An 18,863-nucleotide genomic window follows, 5' to 3' on the forward strand; every position below is an offset into this window, starting at 1 on the left:
ACATAGGGAAACCACTTAACCTTGTTACCATTGTTTTCTCATCTGTAAAATGTGGGTAATAAAACCTTTCTACTTCCTGAACATTTTTATGTGAATTAACTAATGAATGATTGTAAAGTGCCTAGAAATACAAAGCATCATGTAATTGCAAAGTTTAATCATCAAGATAATAGTGCCATAATAGTAGGTTGCAAATTAGTGATAAATATCATATTAAAAGAATGAATATTGCAATTTTGATCTCTTTTGTTCTGAATTACATTTGTGTCTTTCAAAATAGCACTTGATGTGATAGGAGTATCATCCTTTTTCTTTAATAATATTGTTTCATCCAATGAAGCACCCTTTGTTCTGAACTGTGACATACCAGCCAAATGGAAACTCTTTGCAGATTCCAAGAATAACCTGAAAGTCAAGTTAAAAGTTTTCCTCTACCACATATCCAAATGAAAAGACAGAATATCTGATTCTTTACTGAGCTGTTTCCCCCCTTTGAGTTTTTATTCTTCTTTTAGGAAAAAGGAATATTTGGCTAGGAGAGAAGAAACACAACCAAATCCCTTGGCTTTTTAATTCACATTTTGTTTGTTTTTTCTAACTCAAATCACATAACTCACTATACTACATTCCCTGATGTTTAGAGAAGCAAGGTAAACCCTTTGTACCCAGAACTCTGGGCTCCCACAGAGAGGAGCCTGACAAGAAGAGGGAACAAATCTACCAGCTGGTTCTGAAAAGAAAAAGTTGATGGAAAAGAATTCTGCCTAAATCTGACCCTTCCCCCACTTTTAACAGTCTTACTTACATGGACTCTTTCTGCTTCCCATTATTATACCCTTGCCATGAGGCTGCAGGCTCTCCTTCAATGATGCCTTTTCCCCTTTAAACCTGCTTTATTTAGTTTATTTTATCTGAATAAACATTTGAAGGGAGGGAGTGGGGTAGAAAGTCAAGAAAGGAAGGATTAGATGAGCTCCAAGGACCATTTCTCTACCAGTGCCTGCATATTTATATGTTAACCAGCATGTATAAGTCCACTATACCAGTGTTTCTGAACTGTGATTATATTTAGACATTTGTACTTTTAGAATAGGAGTTCTTCATCATTTTTGTGCCATGGACCCTTGGCAGACTGGTGAAGTCTATAGTCCTCTTTTCAGAATAACATTTTTGAGTCATAAAATAAAATACATAGGATTCCAAAGGAAACTAATAATTTTCAAGACATTTAAAAAAAAACAAATTCACTTAAATTAGAACTTCTGTTTATAGAAAAGCTACTAGAATCTTAAATAGAAATCTTACATAATATCTCTCCTCTCTCTCTCTCTCTTTCTCTCCTCTCTCTCTCTCTTTCTCTCTCTCTCTCTCTCTCTCTCTTACACACACACTCTTTCTCTCTTTCTCACTTTAGACTTATAAATTCATTGGTATAGGGGACTATCATTGTGGAAAATCTCCACTGACAGATTGACTCTTAATTATTTAGTGGTAGAGAGTTGCCTTCAGACACTCAGAAATTGTGACTTGCCCAAGGTCATTGGCCAGCAAGTCAGAAGTGTTGTTTGCCCCAAAGACTTGACTTTACCTTTTCCACTCTGCAATGTTGTCTCTCTTACTATTAAAGAATTGCCATTTTATTATTGATAACATTTTTGTTCCTATTTTTTTTGAGGTGGATTTTTTTGAGGTAGAATCCCTCTCCTGAGCTGGGGGTCACTCTTGCAGCTGATCTCAAAAATTTCATCATGAGAATTTTAGACTGCCCTGAGCTGGCTTGTCTCTCTTCAGGTAGTCTGGTGCCCTACTCCCATCTCCCTACACACATGCCAGGGGAAGTCAGTATCCCAGTTCTAGACTTAGTGGGGACATCTACTCTTCTTTTAGCCCCTGTATCTCTGAATTCCCACACTCAGGTGATCCAGCAGCCTCAGCCTCCCTAGAAGCAGAGTTTATGCATACACACTACACCAAATTTACTTCCATTTTGACATTTGCTTTTTATATGGTCACTCAATAAGCAGCCCTGATATGCCAAGTGTGTTCAGTCCTATGCACAGCAAAGTTTCATTGTGGATATATATATATATATAAGAAAACAAAATATTTGAACTTGAAAATTTTATAATCCTGTTGGAGAAAGAAGATTCACATGCATGAAAAAAGAAAAATTGGGAATTCAATTTACGTGGCTTAGATAAGAAATACCATAGGAGGTCAAAGAATGGAGGGTTTCACTGACCCAGGAAGGCTTCCTAGAAGAAATTATTTAACTTTCAAATCCTTTTTGTTTCCTGCCTGTTAATATTTGCTTCATCCCTATCTTTACATCAGTCCCATATTCATTATCACACAAATATTGCACAGTGCTCTGAACAACTATGTACCTAACTTATGGAATGCAATGATGTGATCAAAAAATACTTTAGGTCTGGAGTCTGAATACTTGGATCCTGGGTTCAACACTTACTAGTTCGTTGTGTCCTCAGTATATGGTACAGTACTTAGAACCCAGTAAGTGATTAATAAATGCTTCTTTACTGTCGGACTGAAATATTGGCTTCAGTTACCTCATTTATAAAATGATTATAAGGATACTTAAACTTCCTTTCACAAGGGTTATTATAAAGATCAATTAAGTATATTAAAATACTTTATTCCTTATCTTCTTCCTTAAAACAACTATACATAATTTTTATTAGTTTTGTTTTATAGATAAGGAAATTAAGGGCCAGTGAGTCCAAGTGACTTCCTAAGGTCAATCAGTAAATGATAGAGACAAAACCAGAACTCAGCTTTTCTTCTTTTTTATTTTAAGTTTATTCTCAATCAGTTGTTTTTTCCTTAAAAAAAAAAAGTAAAAATAGATTTTTTTCCACTTGTGTGTTTAATTGTGATATGTCCTAGGAATTCATTTAGCTTGTTACAATATGTCTTCCCATCAGAGGCTGCTAGGTGGCATAGAAATCAGGAGGACTTAAGTGCAATTATGACTTCAAACACAAAACTAGCTGTGTAGTCCTGGGCAAGTCACTTAACTTTTTTCTGTTTTTATTTCTTTAACTATAAAATAAGGTTAATTAAAGCATCTACTTCCTAGGATTATTATGAGGAGCAAATGGGATAATATTTGTAAATCACTTAGTATGATATCTGGCACATATTAGTTTAGTAAATATTTGTTTCCTTATTTCCTTTTTTTATATCACAGACATTAGGAGAAAAGAAGGTTTATTTAATGAAGTCCAACCAACATTTGGCTGCCCCTTTTCCTGGAGATCCAGTTTCCCTAAATAATATATTTTCCTTTCTATCCTATTTCTAACCCCCTCCCATATGTCACCTCTTTTCTGCCCTTTGACATATCATCAAGAACATTTCCCATACTTCTTTGGAAATAATAGCTTTATTCTACAGAATTCCAGTAAGTTGCATAGCAACTTTTTCAAACCATGCACTAAGAACATGCATCTTATCTGCTGTACCTTGGAGAGGTTGGAGCAGAATAATAGTGGTGGCAATAACTCAAGAATGAATCCAGAACATGTTAAAGTTTGAAGGATGCTGGCGATTGAGAAAAGATTTATGACTTCAGATAATAGGAGTTAAAATCTATATTTCAATGTGCTTTTATAATCTGTGCAGTTGGCAACATCATTTCTGTCCTTACACTGAAAGATGAAGAGATTTTCCTATTGTGTTTTTCCTAAGGATTTCTTTCTAGCATTGGAGAGAGAGACAATCATTAAAGACTAAAAATAAATATTCATGTTAATGTATAAGTTTTGGGGGAAAAGCCTGGCTTTAATAACCTGCTCATTCCGTTTTTCATTTTGGAGAAACATCCAAAAGTACTTTTGTTGTCTTTCCCCTTTGACTCTGACTGAAACCATTTAACTAGTTGTTGTTTTTCCTCTCAACCAACCTTATGCACATGGTATGGCCCTTTTTTCCCCCTGTGTGAACATAACCAAGCACCACATAGTTCCTCACCCCTAGCCCCTGGGCTAAAAGTGCTTAGTTTGAAGCCAAGGAAGTCCTATTATAGAATCAACTATTTTTGCTTTGTTAAAAGACTCAAATGCAAAACAATCCATTTGCTAATGAAAATGGATTGTTACTGTGTAGACAGGAATTAAGTGCCGTCCAATAATGATAAATTATTTCAGTAATTCAAAAAGTTTTATGCGTGTGATTTGGTGATTCTATGTGTAAAGTCAAGGGCTCCACTGGACACATGGGTCCCCTGAAAACTTGTCCAAATTCAAGGGGCATTATGGGTCAATATCCATCCCAAAGCCACAGTCAACCAATTCATTTTATTTTACTCTCTATTAGAGATAAATTAACTCAATGAAAAAAATTAAATTAAAGAGCAAAATAAAATAAGCTTCACACCATCCCATAGACTACTAGTGCACCAGCAAGACAATGTCCACAGCAGTCATGGAATAAGCATAGCCAGTACAACTCGTCCTCCTCCCTTTGAAACCTTCCTTTATTGCTTCTTTAGAAAGTCTCCAATATCTTCTGGAGGTCAGACTGAGCTGTGAGCTGCTTTCTTTACTGAGTTATTTTCTTTTACTGTTCTGTCTCTCTGTTTACCTTGTGTCTTCTAGTGACCCTACTGAAATTCTGTTATTAATAACTGAAACTTCAACTAAGTGGCAGCTATAGATAGTGGAAGAGTCATTCTTTTAGCTCCTAGCCCCAGGGATATCTTAGATCTTCTGTGATTCTAGAATCTAGCCATCAGTTCCTAATCAGTTTGTTAAATAATCCTTTTTAATACTGTATCTATGTTGCCTTATACTCAATCTAAATGGATATTTCCTTATAACTTCTCTCATGCCCCTAGTTACCAGCATGGGTCCCTATATAATCTCAAAGGAACTGGACAGAGCTCTAATGACCAAACTCAGTTCAACCTGAAAAATTATATCTCAATAAATGCTCAGTATTAATGAACTTGGGAACAGGATTGAGGTTTACATAGAGCTGGTAGAGAAAAAGTTCTTCACCTACTTCTCACTTATCTAACAACCAAATTCCTGAATGGAGTTCAGGATGCTGCTTTTGACATATTTTTTCTCAGCAACCAACTTTTTATGTTCCCAACACATATATAGACAGAGCATGGAAGATTCTAGGAATCCAAGGCATATATCATAATTTGCAGGAAATATTCTTTCCATGGATGTGAAAGAACTTTGGCTATTCCTCATAGAAATTAGGATAAGAGTTAGAGACTATTATCTGTGCTTTGTAATAGCATTTAATTTTCTGGAACAATATTTTCTCCCTGTTCTTTGTATAAACCTTTGTTTTGCAGTCCATTACTATAATTAACACATCTATATAATTATTATCAAAATTATAATGTAACCAATAGTCTGTAGCAATTATAACACATATTGGAACCCTCCCAATTCCTTTCCCCTCCTATCTAATGAATTGCTTTGTCTTATCATTTCTGTCTTGAAAATATTTCTGCCTCAGATAATTTTTTTTGTTTGTTTTTAATTCCCACTAAAAACCTTTCAATTCAGACTCTTGCCTTGGCTTTTTCATTAATTTTACAAATGATCTCCCTCAGTTAACTAACCACCAGGATATCAATCCTATATACTTTTGAAAATCTAATTAAGCATCATTTCTTAATTCTGTTATTCTCTTCAAAAGTTTAAGTGATTATTCCAGTGATGAATACTAATCTCTAATAATAATAGCTAACATAAGTAATATTTTATCATTAATAAAGTAATATATATGGATATACAGATGTATATATTAGGTCATTTAATTTAATGCATTCAAATTCCTTTGACTGACATTTGAGGACCTATAGTATCTAATCCCAATCCAACTTCTTGACCTCATTGTTGTGATTATTTATTTCAGCTGTGTCTCCAGTGCTCCCCAAATACTTTGGCCACACCCACATCTCCCTTCATATCTGTTTCAACAAACCTGGGTAATTTTTCCAATAAAACTAAATCCTCTCATATTTCAAAACCCAACTCACTTATCTCCTTATCATATCAGTCCTGAGATATTCTATCCATCCTCTAAATTCTATTAGCAATTATTGTTCAGATAATCTGGGAGTTATTAATTGTGTACTGCATTGAGATAGCTGTTCTATTGTCTTTTTGAAATACAATATAGTGGAAGAGATAAAGGATTTATACCTCACCTGAGGAAATCGGGGATTACTCTGATCACCCTCACTATAGAGAATTGAATCCTATATTATTCTTAGCTTTCATTTAATTTTGTCTTCTCTTTCAAACCAGAAAACACAGAAATGTTGGGTTATTCTGTATTATATTCTCTTATTTCCTGGTGTCTTGAATGTGGTTCTTAGTTAATTAAATGTGGTCACTGGTCTGGGTTGTTTACCTCTGCCCTTTTACCTGCCTTACCACTTACCATCTATAAAACTCCCATCCTCAATGTCTGGATGACAAAAGTAGTTTCCTCTGGTCAGTCATTTGGTCAAAGGGAAATGTCTCTCCCCACCCCCACCATATTTTCAAAAGCACAATAGCTCTTAGTGCTATTGACTCAGAAATACTACACCTTGGGAGATCACACTGCAGGAACAAATTAATGATTTCGTGAATGATGAATGAAATGACAAAGAAGAAGAGAAACCCTAAGGAGAGCTGTTGATTCCTTACAAATGAGGATGGCTAGAAATAGATCCATTTAAACAAACCTTCTTCCCAATATTATTTGTAAGTATTTATGGTTTGCAGCTCCAGTGCTTCTGAAAAGGATTCAAGGTAGCTTCTGTTTAATATGGATTTGGGAGGCTGAGGGGAAACAGTGATATAGAAGAACACCGGCTAATTACAAAACTAATTACTGTCCATATAATTGAACTGTTTCACTCCAAACAATGGAAGGTAAAAATGATGTGAAATAGAGGGCGGGGAAGACTTCAGACTGATGGGATCACAGAATATCAGAGCTAAAAAGGACTCTAGTAACCTCTTTGAACGATGCCTACCTGCTACTGCATATAGCCTAACAAGGAAGGAAAAGAGCAAGCATTCTCTTCTCACAATAGCTCTGAGAAGTAAGTAGTGCAGGTACTGTCCCTATTTTAATGATGAGGAAACTGAGTGACTTGTTCAGAGTCAAATTAGATTGCAAAGTCAAGACTAGAATTCAGGTCTCATCATTGCTGGGCCATCTTTGCACTACAATGTGAAATCCTTCCCTGAAATCTCAATTTCATCAACACTCTATCCCTTAATCATTAATAGTAACATTTGAGTGGATTTATAAGAGTATTTTTAAATTCTGGCAAAGGCAATTATTGCAATGCCCTATTTATCTACTATGCTTTGAACACCATATTTTATTTTATATAACTGACATATTATATTCATTTTTTCTAATAAAAGATTGATTGTGTTCAGAGCACTGGTCATAGAAGATGCAATGAAAAATAAAACAAAAAAATGTGGGAGGAAAGAAGGATTTCAATGGTGGTAAGAACATCAAGATTACCATTGTCAGATCAAATGTATACTCTATCCAGCCTAAGACATTCTCCTGACTGTATCAGGGCCCTCCAGATACACTGTGTGAGCATCTGCAAAATAAGCTGGAGAAGCAATGGCAAACCATTTCAATATCTTTGCCGAGAAAACCCAGAATGGAGTCACTTTTTGATTGATTGGACGCCCCAGGTATCCCATTCAGTTTTGTTTTGTTTTGTTTTTTAGCAGCTCTCACTGTTACGAAATTTTTACTTAACACTGAAGTCGAATCCACCTTCCTATAACTTCTACCAGTTGTTCTTAGGTCTGCTCTTTGATGCCAAAACTTACAAATCTAATCACCTCCTTTTTTTCAGCCCTCCAAATGCTGATTTCCTTCAAAGAACACTATCAGGATGTCCCCTCCAGACACCTCACCATCCTGCTTACCTTCCTCTGAATGTTTTGCAATGTATCTATGCTCTCTCTCAGATGTGGTGCCCAGAATGAACACAATATTCCAGATGTATTCTGATCCATCTTTACTTCATTTTCTACCCCAGCCTCCTACTCTCACTCTCCTCAAGATAAGTACAGAAGGACTGCTGCTTCCTTATTTAGACAACTTGTTTCTTTTAGACTGTTGAGTTGTATCATGTTTTCTAAAATTCCACAAAAACACATGCCTTTTGTTTTTATATTATAGTCATTTCTAGATATAGTCCTCCACTTGACATATCTCTGTCCATGGAATTGATTGTTTTGAATGGAAGATTTTACATATTTTCTTATTTAATTTCATTATGAGATTTAGTCACTTCTCTAACCTGTTGAGATCTCTTTGAACCCTAATTATTATCCACTGCATTAGCTTTCTCTCCCAGCTTTGTGCCATCTTCAGATTTGATAAATATGCCATATATATGTTCATCTAAATCATTGAAAAATATTGAATAAAATAATGTCAATAAACATTTATTTTTAAAATTGACATAATTGCAACAATTGAACAATAACGATGTTTTTGATATCAACCTCCTCAAAAGGTGAAGGGACATCTTCAAAAACATCATAATTCAGTCACAATTAAAAGAAAATTAATAAGTTGGGAAAAATAAAATTTATAGACAGTTTCTCAGAGAGAGGTCTCAAATTTAAAATGTATAATTTTGTTAAATGTATTAGGATATGAGCCATTCTCCAATTGATAAATGGTCAAAATACATTAATAGACAGGTTTTTTTAATAAAAAATCAAAACTGATGAAAAATGCTATTATTATTGATTAGAGAAATGCAAATCAAAACATCCTTGAGATATTATCTCATATCTTGGTTAAAATGATAAAAAAGGTAAAATGACAAGTGTTGGAGGGGATATGGAAAAAAATGGGGACACTAATACATTGTTGGCTGAACTATGAACTGATCTAATCATTCTGAAAAACAATCTGGAATTATATTCCAAGAGTTATAAAACTGCATATACTTTTTGACCCACTAATAACATAATTAGAATTATTTCCTAAGATGATTAAGGAAAAAGGAAAATAAGCTATATATTCTAAAACATTTTTAGCAGCTCTTTTTGGGACTGAGAAGATCTGATGAGCAATTGTGAATGACTTAACTGTTATCAACAAGGCAGGGAAGCAGGACAACTCCAAAGAACTCATAATGTAAAAGGAGATTACCTCTATAGAAGTGACTGAGTCCAAATTCAGGTTGAAACGTACCATTCTTTATTTTATTTCCTCCATGAATTTTGTCTTGTTTTACAGAATGACAAACAGGGAAATATGTATTGTATGATAGTCTAGTACAACCTGTATCATATTACTTGCCTTATTGAGGAGGAGAGACCAAAAGCAGAGAGTGGGGGAAAAAGAACATAACATACATTTTTGGCTAATGGGAGATTTGTTACTCTTTGATAAGCATGTTTACAATAATTTATTATATATTTATAACAAATCATGAGTATTATGTTATTGTTGTTACATAGTGTATTATGTTACAGATAAAAGAAATAAACCCATCATAATAAGACACCATTATTTTGTACTCCTCTCGATGCCCTCTATGGTCACACCGAATTGACTATTCTTCACACAGCCCAGTATCTCCAATTACCATGCCTTTATATGAAGCAGCAGATACTACACTGAATAGACAGTCAGGCCAAGAGTTAGAAAGACCTAATTTAAATCTACTCTTAGACATGTACTAAGCCATGTGACCCTGGGCAAGTTATTTAGCCTCTGTTTGCCTCAGTTTCCTCAATTATAAAAAGGAGATAATAATATCACCTACTTTGCAGGGTCATTGTGAGCATAAAATGAAATGATATATTAAAAAAAATACCACACACATATCGTATATGATAGGTGTTAAAAAGTGCCTGTGCTCTTCCCATTTTTGCACAGGCCCTTCCCCATGGCATTTATGCTTTTTTCACCTCTGCCTCTCAGAAATTCTTAGTTTCCTTTGAAATTTAGCTCAGGTTCTATCATTTGCATAAGTCCTTCCCTGATCCCCACAGTGGCTAATTCCTCCCCTTCCATCTTCCCAAATTACTTTACATTAAGGTTTTTGTAATGTATACTGAGAGATCATATACCACAATGGACAGAGTTGACCTAGGAACCAGGAAAACATGGAATCATGTCTTGCCTATGATACCTACTGGATTTTTTTTTATCCTGGATGTTCTGGTGGCTCTTTTAGGACTATAATTTGCAGAGATGGGGCCAAGAGTAATTCACCTCATTATATGGTACTCACCACCAACAGCACCCTAAAACAAATTATATTTCTAATCTCCCTAAGGACTAAAGCTTTCCCTCTGTTGATTATCTCCAACTTATGCTGTATTTATTTTGCTTGTCCATATTTGTTTCTATATTTTTTCTCCCATTAGACTGTGAGTGACTTGAGAACAGAATCTGACTTATGCCTCTCTTTTTTACCATCAGCAACAAGAACAGTGCCCAAGATATAATAGGTACTTAATAAATGCTTATTGATATCCCTATATTTTATATACCTATATATGAATATATTTAAAGATATACATATTCTTATTTTAAATATATATTAGATATATATGTATATATATACACATGCATATATAGATACTGATATCATTTCCTCCTCTAGTATAACTGTTCCTCAAGGGAACAGACTGTGGTGATGGTCTTCAGTCATTTTTCCAGTTTTGCCTGACTCTTTGTGACCTCATTTGTTTTTTGTTTTTGGCAAAGATACTGGAATGGTTTGCCATTTCTTTTTCCAGATCCTTTTCCAAATGAGAAACTGAGGCAAACAGGCTCAAGTGACTTCCCTAGATTCACAAAAGTGATGTCTGAGGCTAGATTTGAACCTAAGAAGATGAATCTCCCTAACAGAGGCCCAGTGCTCTTTCCATTGTACCACAGACTGCCCACAGGCTGTTTGCTTTTTGTCCTTTCTATTCTCAATGCTGAGCATAATATCTGAGGCCTTGTCTATACATAATCAATACATATGAAATGATTGATTGATTTAGCCACAAAGTCTCCTCCACAACATATACCTAACTACAAGGCTTAATGAAATCATCTTTATTCCTGCCCATTTTTTTTTCATAGAAAGACTAGGAAGCAGTAAAATTGAAATGATATAATGTACTTAATATTAAGATACAGTGGGAGAAATGGGAATGGCTTGAATGGAATGCTCAAAAGGAATTTCAGTCTAATATATCAAAAGCAAAATTCATTATTTTGGCACACGCAAGGCTACCACCACTTTCCTACTGCAATCACCTGGACTTCCATACTCCCAGTTGCCCAGGATCACAACGTCACCACCATTATTCCTAATTCCTTACTCTCACTCACCATATGGGTCCCTCCATTCACATAGCAACAACCCTAGTAGAAGCCTCCATCATCTCTTTACTGAACTAGTATAATAGACTTCGAATCATTCTCCCTTTCTCCTGCCTCTCCCCATTCTAATCTATTGTCAAACATGGATTTCTAAAGCATCCATGTCACCCCACCCCATGCAAAAAAAAGCAATTCTCCCTATTGCCATCAAATATAAAGTATTTAGTTTTCTGTTTGTTTCTTTTGGATATTTAAAGTTGTTCACAACCTGAAACCTGACTGCATTCCCAGTCTTCTTACCCCTTACCCTACTCTGTGAATTCTATGATCTAGCTAAATGAGGTTTCTTGATATGATCAAATATGCCACTAACTACCCCTTCCCTGATTCTTAGCAATGACATCCACCATTCCTCCCTAACCCACTTTCATCCCTCACTTCTGCTTCTTAGTTTCCCTGGCTACCATTATCATCTGTCATCTATAGAAATCCACAGTGCTTTCCATCTCTTTTCATATTACCTTCATCTAATATAAATACAAACAAATACATACATATAAGTGTATATGCAGTATTCAGGGAGGACTAGCATCTCCGGTGTGAAGACTTGCTGAGTGAGCCCTTTTTAGGGTTGTTTATCCACCTTTGGTGTCTAACTGTCACCCAGTTCTCATTTGTGGCTCCAAGAAGCTGTAGTATGCACAGTGGCCACACCTCAGTAAAACTCTCTGGGCAGATGATCTATACCACGTTGAGATACATACAGACTTCAAAGCCATTGGTGAGTTGTGGGGGAGGGCTGTTCCCCAACTATTGTGAAGACTTCCCAGGGAAGAATGTGCAAATGAGAACAATTTGTTCCAATGGCCATGGAGATGGCTGAAGCAGGTATTCAGAGTGCTTAGAACTTAGTCAGACATTGAAGAAGTTAACGTCTTCCACTGCATCACAGGCCATTGCCAGCCATTTTTTTTTTGACTTTTGTCTTACTGTTAGACTTCAATGACTCGAAGAGAGAGAGAGAGTGAGGTTGATGACTTTATGGAACTCTGCCTGACTTATATCCTCTTCATGGGCAAGTTGAAGAGGTGAAAGAAAACTATCTGCCTTTGATCTTTTTAAAACTTTATTTAGGGCAGCTGGGTAGCTCAGTGGATTGAGAGCCAGGCCTAGAGACGGGAGGTCCTGGGTTCAAATCTGGCCTCAGATACTTCACATCTGTGTGACCCTGGGCAAGTCACTTGACCCCCATTGCCTACCCTTACCAATCTTCCACCTATAAGTCAATACACAGAAATTAAGGGTTTAAAATAAAAATAAAAATAAAAACTTTATTTAAAGAAAAAAAAAACCTACCAGAGTTCCCCTAGGCTGAAATTAACTACTCCTGCTAAATCCTGAATCTTCTCTGATTCAGTTTTCTCTTAGGCATGGGATTGGTCCTTATATTGCCCAATCCTGTGCTGGGAAGTAGGGAGTATGGTCTCCTCCAGCACAGAATTGGTCCATTCAAGACCAATCCCATGCCGGGAAGTAAGGGGGAGGGACTCCTGGGGAATGCTGGGGGATGCAGTTTCCCTGGTCACAACACTTTGAAACCCACAAAGTCAAGATATCACTCCTTGGAGTCACTGGTCCTCTTCTAAAAATAAGGATGAACAACAACAGTATATATGTAATAGAGTATACATATATATGTACTACAGACATCTCTATCTTCTACATAATGTATGTCATCTATAAATAGCTATTCTATACTATATACATCTACATGTGTGTTAGGCATATAGAGTATGTATATATATATAGTTGTTTACATATTTTCCTCCATTAAAATATATATCTCTTGTGGACAGAGACTGCTTTTTGCTTGTTTGTATTTACCTTTTCTTTGTGTACCCAAGGCTTAGCATATTGCCTGGAAAATAAATGTTGTATGACTGACTAACTGACAGAATGAATGGCTTATCCTGGATGCTCTCATTTAAAAAAAACTGTATTATAACAGAAAGGACCAAGATATCCTGGAGGTATTTCCATATTTCCTTGGAGAAAGTATAAATGAAACTCAAATTTTTAAATCTATGATCTTGTAATCCTATGAAAGCACGTTCCTTATCATGTCTTCCAATTATAGACACTCAGTGCCTTCATTCCATGACCCTTATATTGTATAATCAGAAAAAGTAGTTGTTCTAGTGATAAGATAGAGAGGTTTTTTTTCAGTTTATCTGTTCAAAGTCCAACTATTACTGTTCCCTGGGGAAAAATGACCTAAGAAAGTCTGAAAGACAGGGCAATCAGCCTCTTTCTGGGCTCTATAAAAGAATCCTTACCTAATCCCCCTGAACTTAGCCACCATAAACCAAAAGAGGACAAAGAAAAATGCAAGCACCAATTTGTTCTATTCCCCCTTTCTTTTTGCTCAACTTCCCATCCTTGTCACCTTAATCCCACATTATCTCATGTATGCTCAAGAAGAAAGCATTTCTTTGTTTAAGTCTTAAACTATTGGCATCCCCAGTGTATGGTAAGAGGGAAGTAATATGGTTCAAAGGATATAGATTCTAATCCTTTATTAGCAACTTACTATTCATGTAACCTTGGCCAAGACATTAAATTTGGAATTAATTCAAACTTTGATTCCCTCAACTGCAAAATGAGGGATTAAACAAGATGGCCTCTGAGATTTTTTCTCTCTATAGATTATTGTTCTTGTGATTTTTCAGGCTAAATAAGGAAGACTGTTCCTTGAGTAAGAACTTGATCTAGAAGACTTCTTGAGTTCCCTTCCCAATTCTGATATTGTATGAGTCAACCATGGCCACCACCTTGCCCAGGAATTAGCAAGCTTTATTGGAAATTGAGAAATCTGGAATTGGACAAATGCCATTTTGTTCAAATTGACAAACATTTATTCAGCATTTACAATATTTTGGGGATACAAATACAAAAACAAATCAATCTCATTCTTTAAGGAACTTAGATTTATTTGGAAAATAGGACATGTACACAGAGAAGTAAATACAATAGAATTTGAGTAGGAAGACGGCACTGACACTTGGGGGAATCGGGAAAGAATTCCTGGTGGAAGAGGCACCTGAAATGAATCCTAAAGGAAGATGAGATTTTGGGGAAGCAAAGATTAGGTTTTTCAAACATAACCATAAAACTAATGCCTTAGGAATACTCATTAGGAATATAAAATATGTGTGTTGACTGTCTCTCATAGTATCATTTTTATATTTCTATTGTTTTCTAGCCTGCTAAATGTATTGAGATAAAAGAAAAAATGTGGGGAAAATAAGCATTTCCTGATCACACTACATATATGAGGAAGAATATTTTGCTTCTGACCAGTGGTATGAAATTCAAAAACATTCTGTAGGACAAGGGCTCCCCTTGAGACAACATTCTTGACCTTCGTTCTTTATGAGAAATGGTTCAAATCCTGATCTGCCTCAGCAGAGCCATTCTCTCTATTTCCCTGGCCATCCTCAGTTAAAAAGATATCAACAGCCAGCTATTAACATAACGGGACAAGAGATGAGTCTAGACATCAATCAGACAATAATGCTGTCTGCAGCAGAGAGGAGCCCATCGACCAGTATGACAGCTACTGAAAACTAATTAGCAAAGCCACATTCCAATAGAGTAGTGAATTGAGCAAGGCATGCATTTACCTTCCACTGTGCTAATTAGTGAACCTATATTTAATAATAATTTTATGACTGCTGAGCAAACAGACACATAATAAAGATCTCCATGTTCACCTATGCTCTAGGGATTAAGCTCTCCCTTAGTTCAGTGGGAAACCACATAGACTGCAACAGCCTTCCATAACTCACTCGTAAGCAGACCTGACTTATAATCCCGGCTCTGCCACTAATGCACTGTGTGGTATATAGCTAATAATTTGACCTCTCTGGCCCTTAGATGCTTCATCTTCAAAATGAGGCAGATGAAGGAAATAATCTAATGATTCTGAGGTTAATCTAATTCTAACATTAAAGCTGGGAAAGGTATCAGAGGTCATCTAGTTTGGACCTTTAGTTTACCTTTAACAGTCAGTATCCCAGTGTATGACTCAATACAGAGCCTCATTGTTGACTCCTACTACGTTGTACTTCCTTCTTCAAGGAATTCAGGGCCTGTCAAGACTTTCTCTTCTCCCCCAACTTCTGCCCTCATGGCTAAAGCTCTTTCTGCAGGCCATCTACAATAGATGTCTCCACTTCCCTTTCTTCTCATAGTCTTTTTAACTCTTTGCAGTCTGGCTTACAACTTCATCATTCAACCAAAATTATTTCACTAAAAATTAATATTTATCTCTGATTTACCAAATCTAATGGCCTTTTCTCAATCCTCATCTTTTTTATCTTTCTGTAGTTTTTGATCCTCTCAATCACTTTCTCCTTAATATTCTCTTCTCTCAAGGATTTCCTAACATTGTTCCCTCCTGTTTCTCCTCCTATCAATTTGTCTGCTCCTTCTGTGTTTCTTTGCTAGAACTTCATTCAAATCATGCCCACTAACCATTTTTGAAATCCAAGGTCCTATCCTGAGAACTCTTCCATTCTCCTTCTATACTTTGCTCATTTATCTCATCAGCACCCATATATTCAATGATTCTCTCTAAATATATAATTATAATATATATATGTGTGTGTATATATATATTAGAAAATTCCAAATACGGTCATGAAGAGTAAGACATAAATCAAATGGCTAAACAATACTCAAGCCTCTCCCCATTCCAAGCCATCTTCATCTCAATTGTCAGATTGGTCTTCTTAAAGTTTAGGCCTGACTGTGTCACTCCACAATTCAATAAATTAAATATAAGATTCTTTGTTTGGCTTTTAAAGTCCATCATAAGCTGGCTTCTTCCTCTTTTTTTTAAACATTTATTAATATTCATTTTTAACATGGTTACATGATTCATGCTCCTACTTTCCCCTTCATCCCCTGCTCTCCCCCTTCCCCCCATGGCCCATGCACATTTCCACTGGTTTTAACATGTGTCATTGATCAAGACCTATTTCCAAATTGTTCATAGTTGCATTGGTGTGCTTCTTCCTCTTTTAACAGTAACTTGCTCCTTTTCAAACACCCTGCAAAAAAGTGACACAGGAGTCCTTGCCATTCCTCAAATAAGACACAATCTAAATCAGAACATTTTCTTATTTATTTATTTTATTTATGTTTGAATAGTTTTATTCATTCATTTAAAAATATTTTTCCATGGTTACATGATTCATGTTCTCTCTCTCTCTCCCTTCTTCCCTCTTCCCTCCTAGAGCTGACAAGCAATTCCACTGGATTATACATGTATTATCACTCACAACCTATTTCCATACTTCCTCCTTTACTCCTGACCTTTCTCCTTTCACTCTTTCCCCGTCTTTTAATGTTTTTGCTTTTAGCCAATATCTGCCCTTCCCACCACCTCCCTTCTTTATTCTCTTCTTACCATAGGGTCTTTTGATCACCCCCCAGCAAACCTCTACCTCCTTTGTATTACTCCCCTCCCCATCACCCTGTTTCTTATTCCCTTCTACTTCTCTATAGGATAGGATATCATTCTATTCCCCAATGAACCTGGCTGTTCTTTCCTCTCTAAGCCAATTCCAATGAGAGTAAGGTTTAAGTATTACCTATCACCACCCTCTTCCCCTGAATTGGTCCTCTCCTCCCCATCCCACTGCCCCTCCCATGCTTCTTTATATGATACATCATTTACTTCATTTTACTTTTCTCAGAGCATTTTCACTGACTGTTCTTTGTGCCTAGAAGTCTCTCCTCCCTCATTATTTCCCTGCTGTCTTCCTTGGATTCTTTCAAGTTGCAGTTAAAGTCCCACTTTCTACTTGAAACCATTCTAGTCTCCTTCAATTGTAGTGCCTTTTCTATGAGACTATTCCCCATTTAATTCTGCATATAACATTTGAACATTGTTGTTGGCATGTTGTCTCATTCAATGGATTGTGAGTTGCTGGAGAAAAAGAACTAGGCCTTTTGCTTTTTGAGGCTGAATTGTTTTTTGTTTGTTTGTTTTGGGGGGGTTGCCTTTTTTTAATCTCTAGTATTTAGCACAGTCCCTAGCATAAAGTAGGAACTTAATAATTTTTTTTATTTGACTATTTGCAATTCCTTTAACACGACACTGCAAGTCCATGCCTTTGTGCTGACTATCTCCCATACCCATTGTGGTTTCCCCTGTCACTTCTACTTTTTTTAGTTTTTCTAACTTCCTTTAAGATAACTCCCAAATCCTACCTTCTGCAGGCCTTTTGGAATCCTAAACCTAGTTATTTTCATGTTGTTTCTCCCCCTTAATATAGAGACTTCCTGAAAGTATTTTTGGGGCATCTTAATTAATATAAATATAACAGTCAGGCAAAAAATAAATGCCCCTTAAGTCTACTTTGATGTTGGGCAACTCACTGTACCCATCTGGTTCTCTAATTTAACCCCAGTGAGTTTTGGTCTTTGGCCATTTCTTAAATCAACGCACTTACCTCTCTCCTTTCATCTTCCATCATGCTTCTCCCCAACCATCAAAGCAAAACTTTCTCCAAGATCCTTACTAACATTGAGAATCATAATCTAAAACATTATTAAGCATGATTCTTTTCTGAGAAATCAAGAGCTTAAAAAGTATCAATGCCTTTAGTTAAAGGGAAGAAATTCGTTTAGAATAATTTCTGTCATCAAATGTAGGGATTAAAGGAAGGTATGATAGAGTTCACCAGAAAGTGTCATTTTTCTCTGTCATGAATAAGAAACCATTTACTTAAATCCCCAACTCTACTCCAAAATCTAATTTTCTGTTTAAGACTATGCTAGGATAACCACCCTCATTCTTTCCTTTCCATTGTTAATTTTACCCTGTTTCTGTGAAGTTATCCATCACTATCTTAAGGATTTTTTCCCTCCATTTTCCAATATAAGGGAGGTAGAAGGAAGAGGAATAATATAAGGGAGGGGATGGGGGACTCTGGCTAAAAGCAAACAATCAATTTTAGTTAATATCCTTTTATTGACAAATTAGAGCAAGCTATAAATGCCTTATATACAAAATATTAAAATAACAAAATTAGTTGGAAGAGTTACTATCATTAATGAAAAATTAGCAATTCAAAAGATCTAGAAAACCTTGACTGTGGAAACAAAGCAATCAAGTTGCATTGGGAAAGCATTGGACATAGAGCCAAGAAGCTTAGTTTCAGACACATTATCTATATGGATTGGGCAAGTCATTTAACCTCTATGCACTATGGTCTCCTTAGCTATAAAATGGAGAGAGCAATAGCACCTACTTCTCAGGATTGCTAAGAGGATAAAATGAAATGAAATTTGTAAAATGGTTTGTGGATCATAAAATATTATCTAAATATTAGTGATGATGGTGATGATGAAATTTAGTAAGGATAAATGTAAGATCTCACATATGGGCACATAAAATACAGTGCACATACGCAGTGTGGCAGAGGAAT

Source organism: Gracilinanus agilis, chromosome 1 (assembly GCF_016433145.1).
Source record: "Gracilinanus agilis isolate LMUSP501 chromosome 1, AgileGrace, whole genome shotgun sequence".
Classification (NCBI taxonomy): domain Eukaryota; kingdom Metazoa; phylum Chordata; class Mammalia; order Didelphimorphia; family Didelphidae; genus Gracilinanus; species Gracilinanus agilis.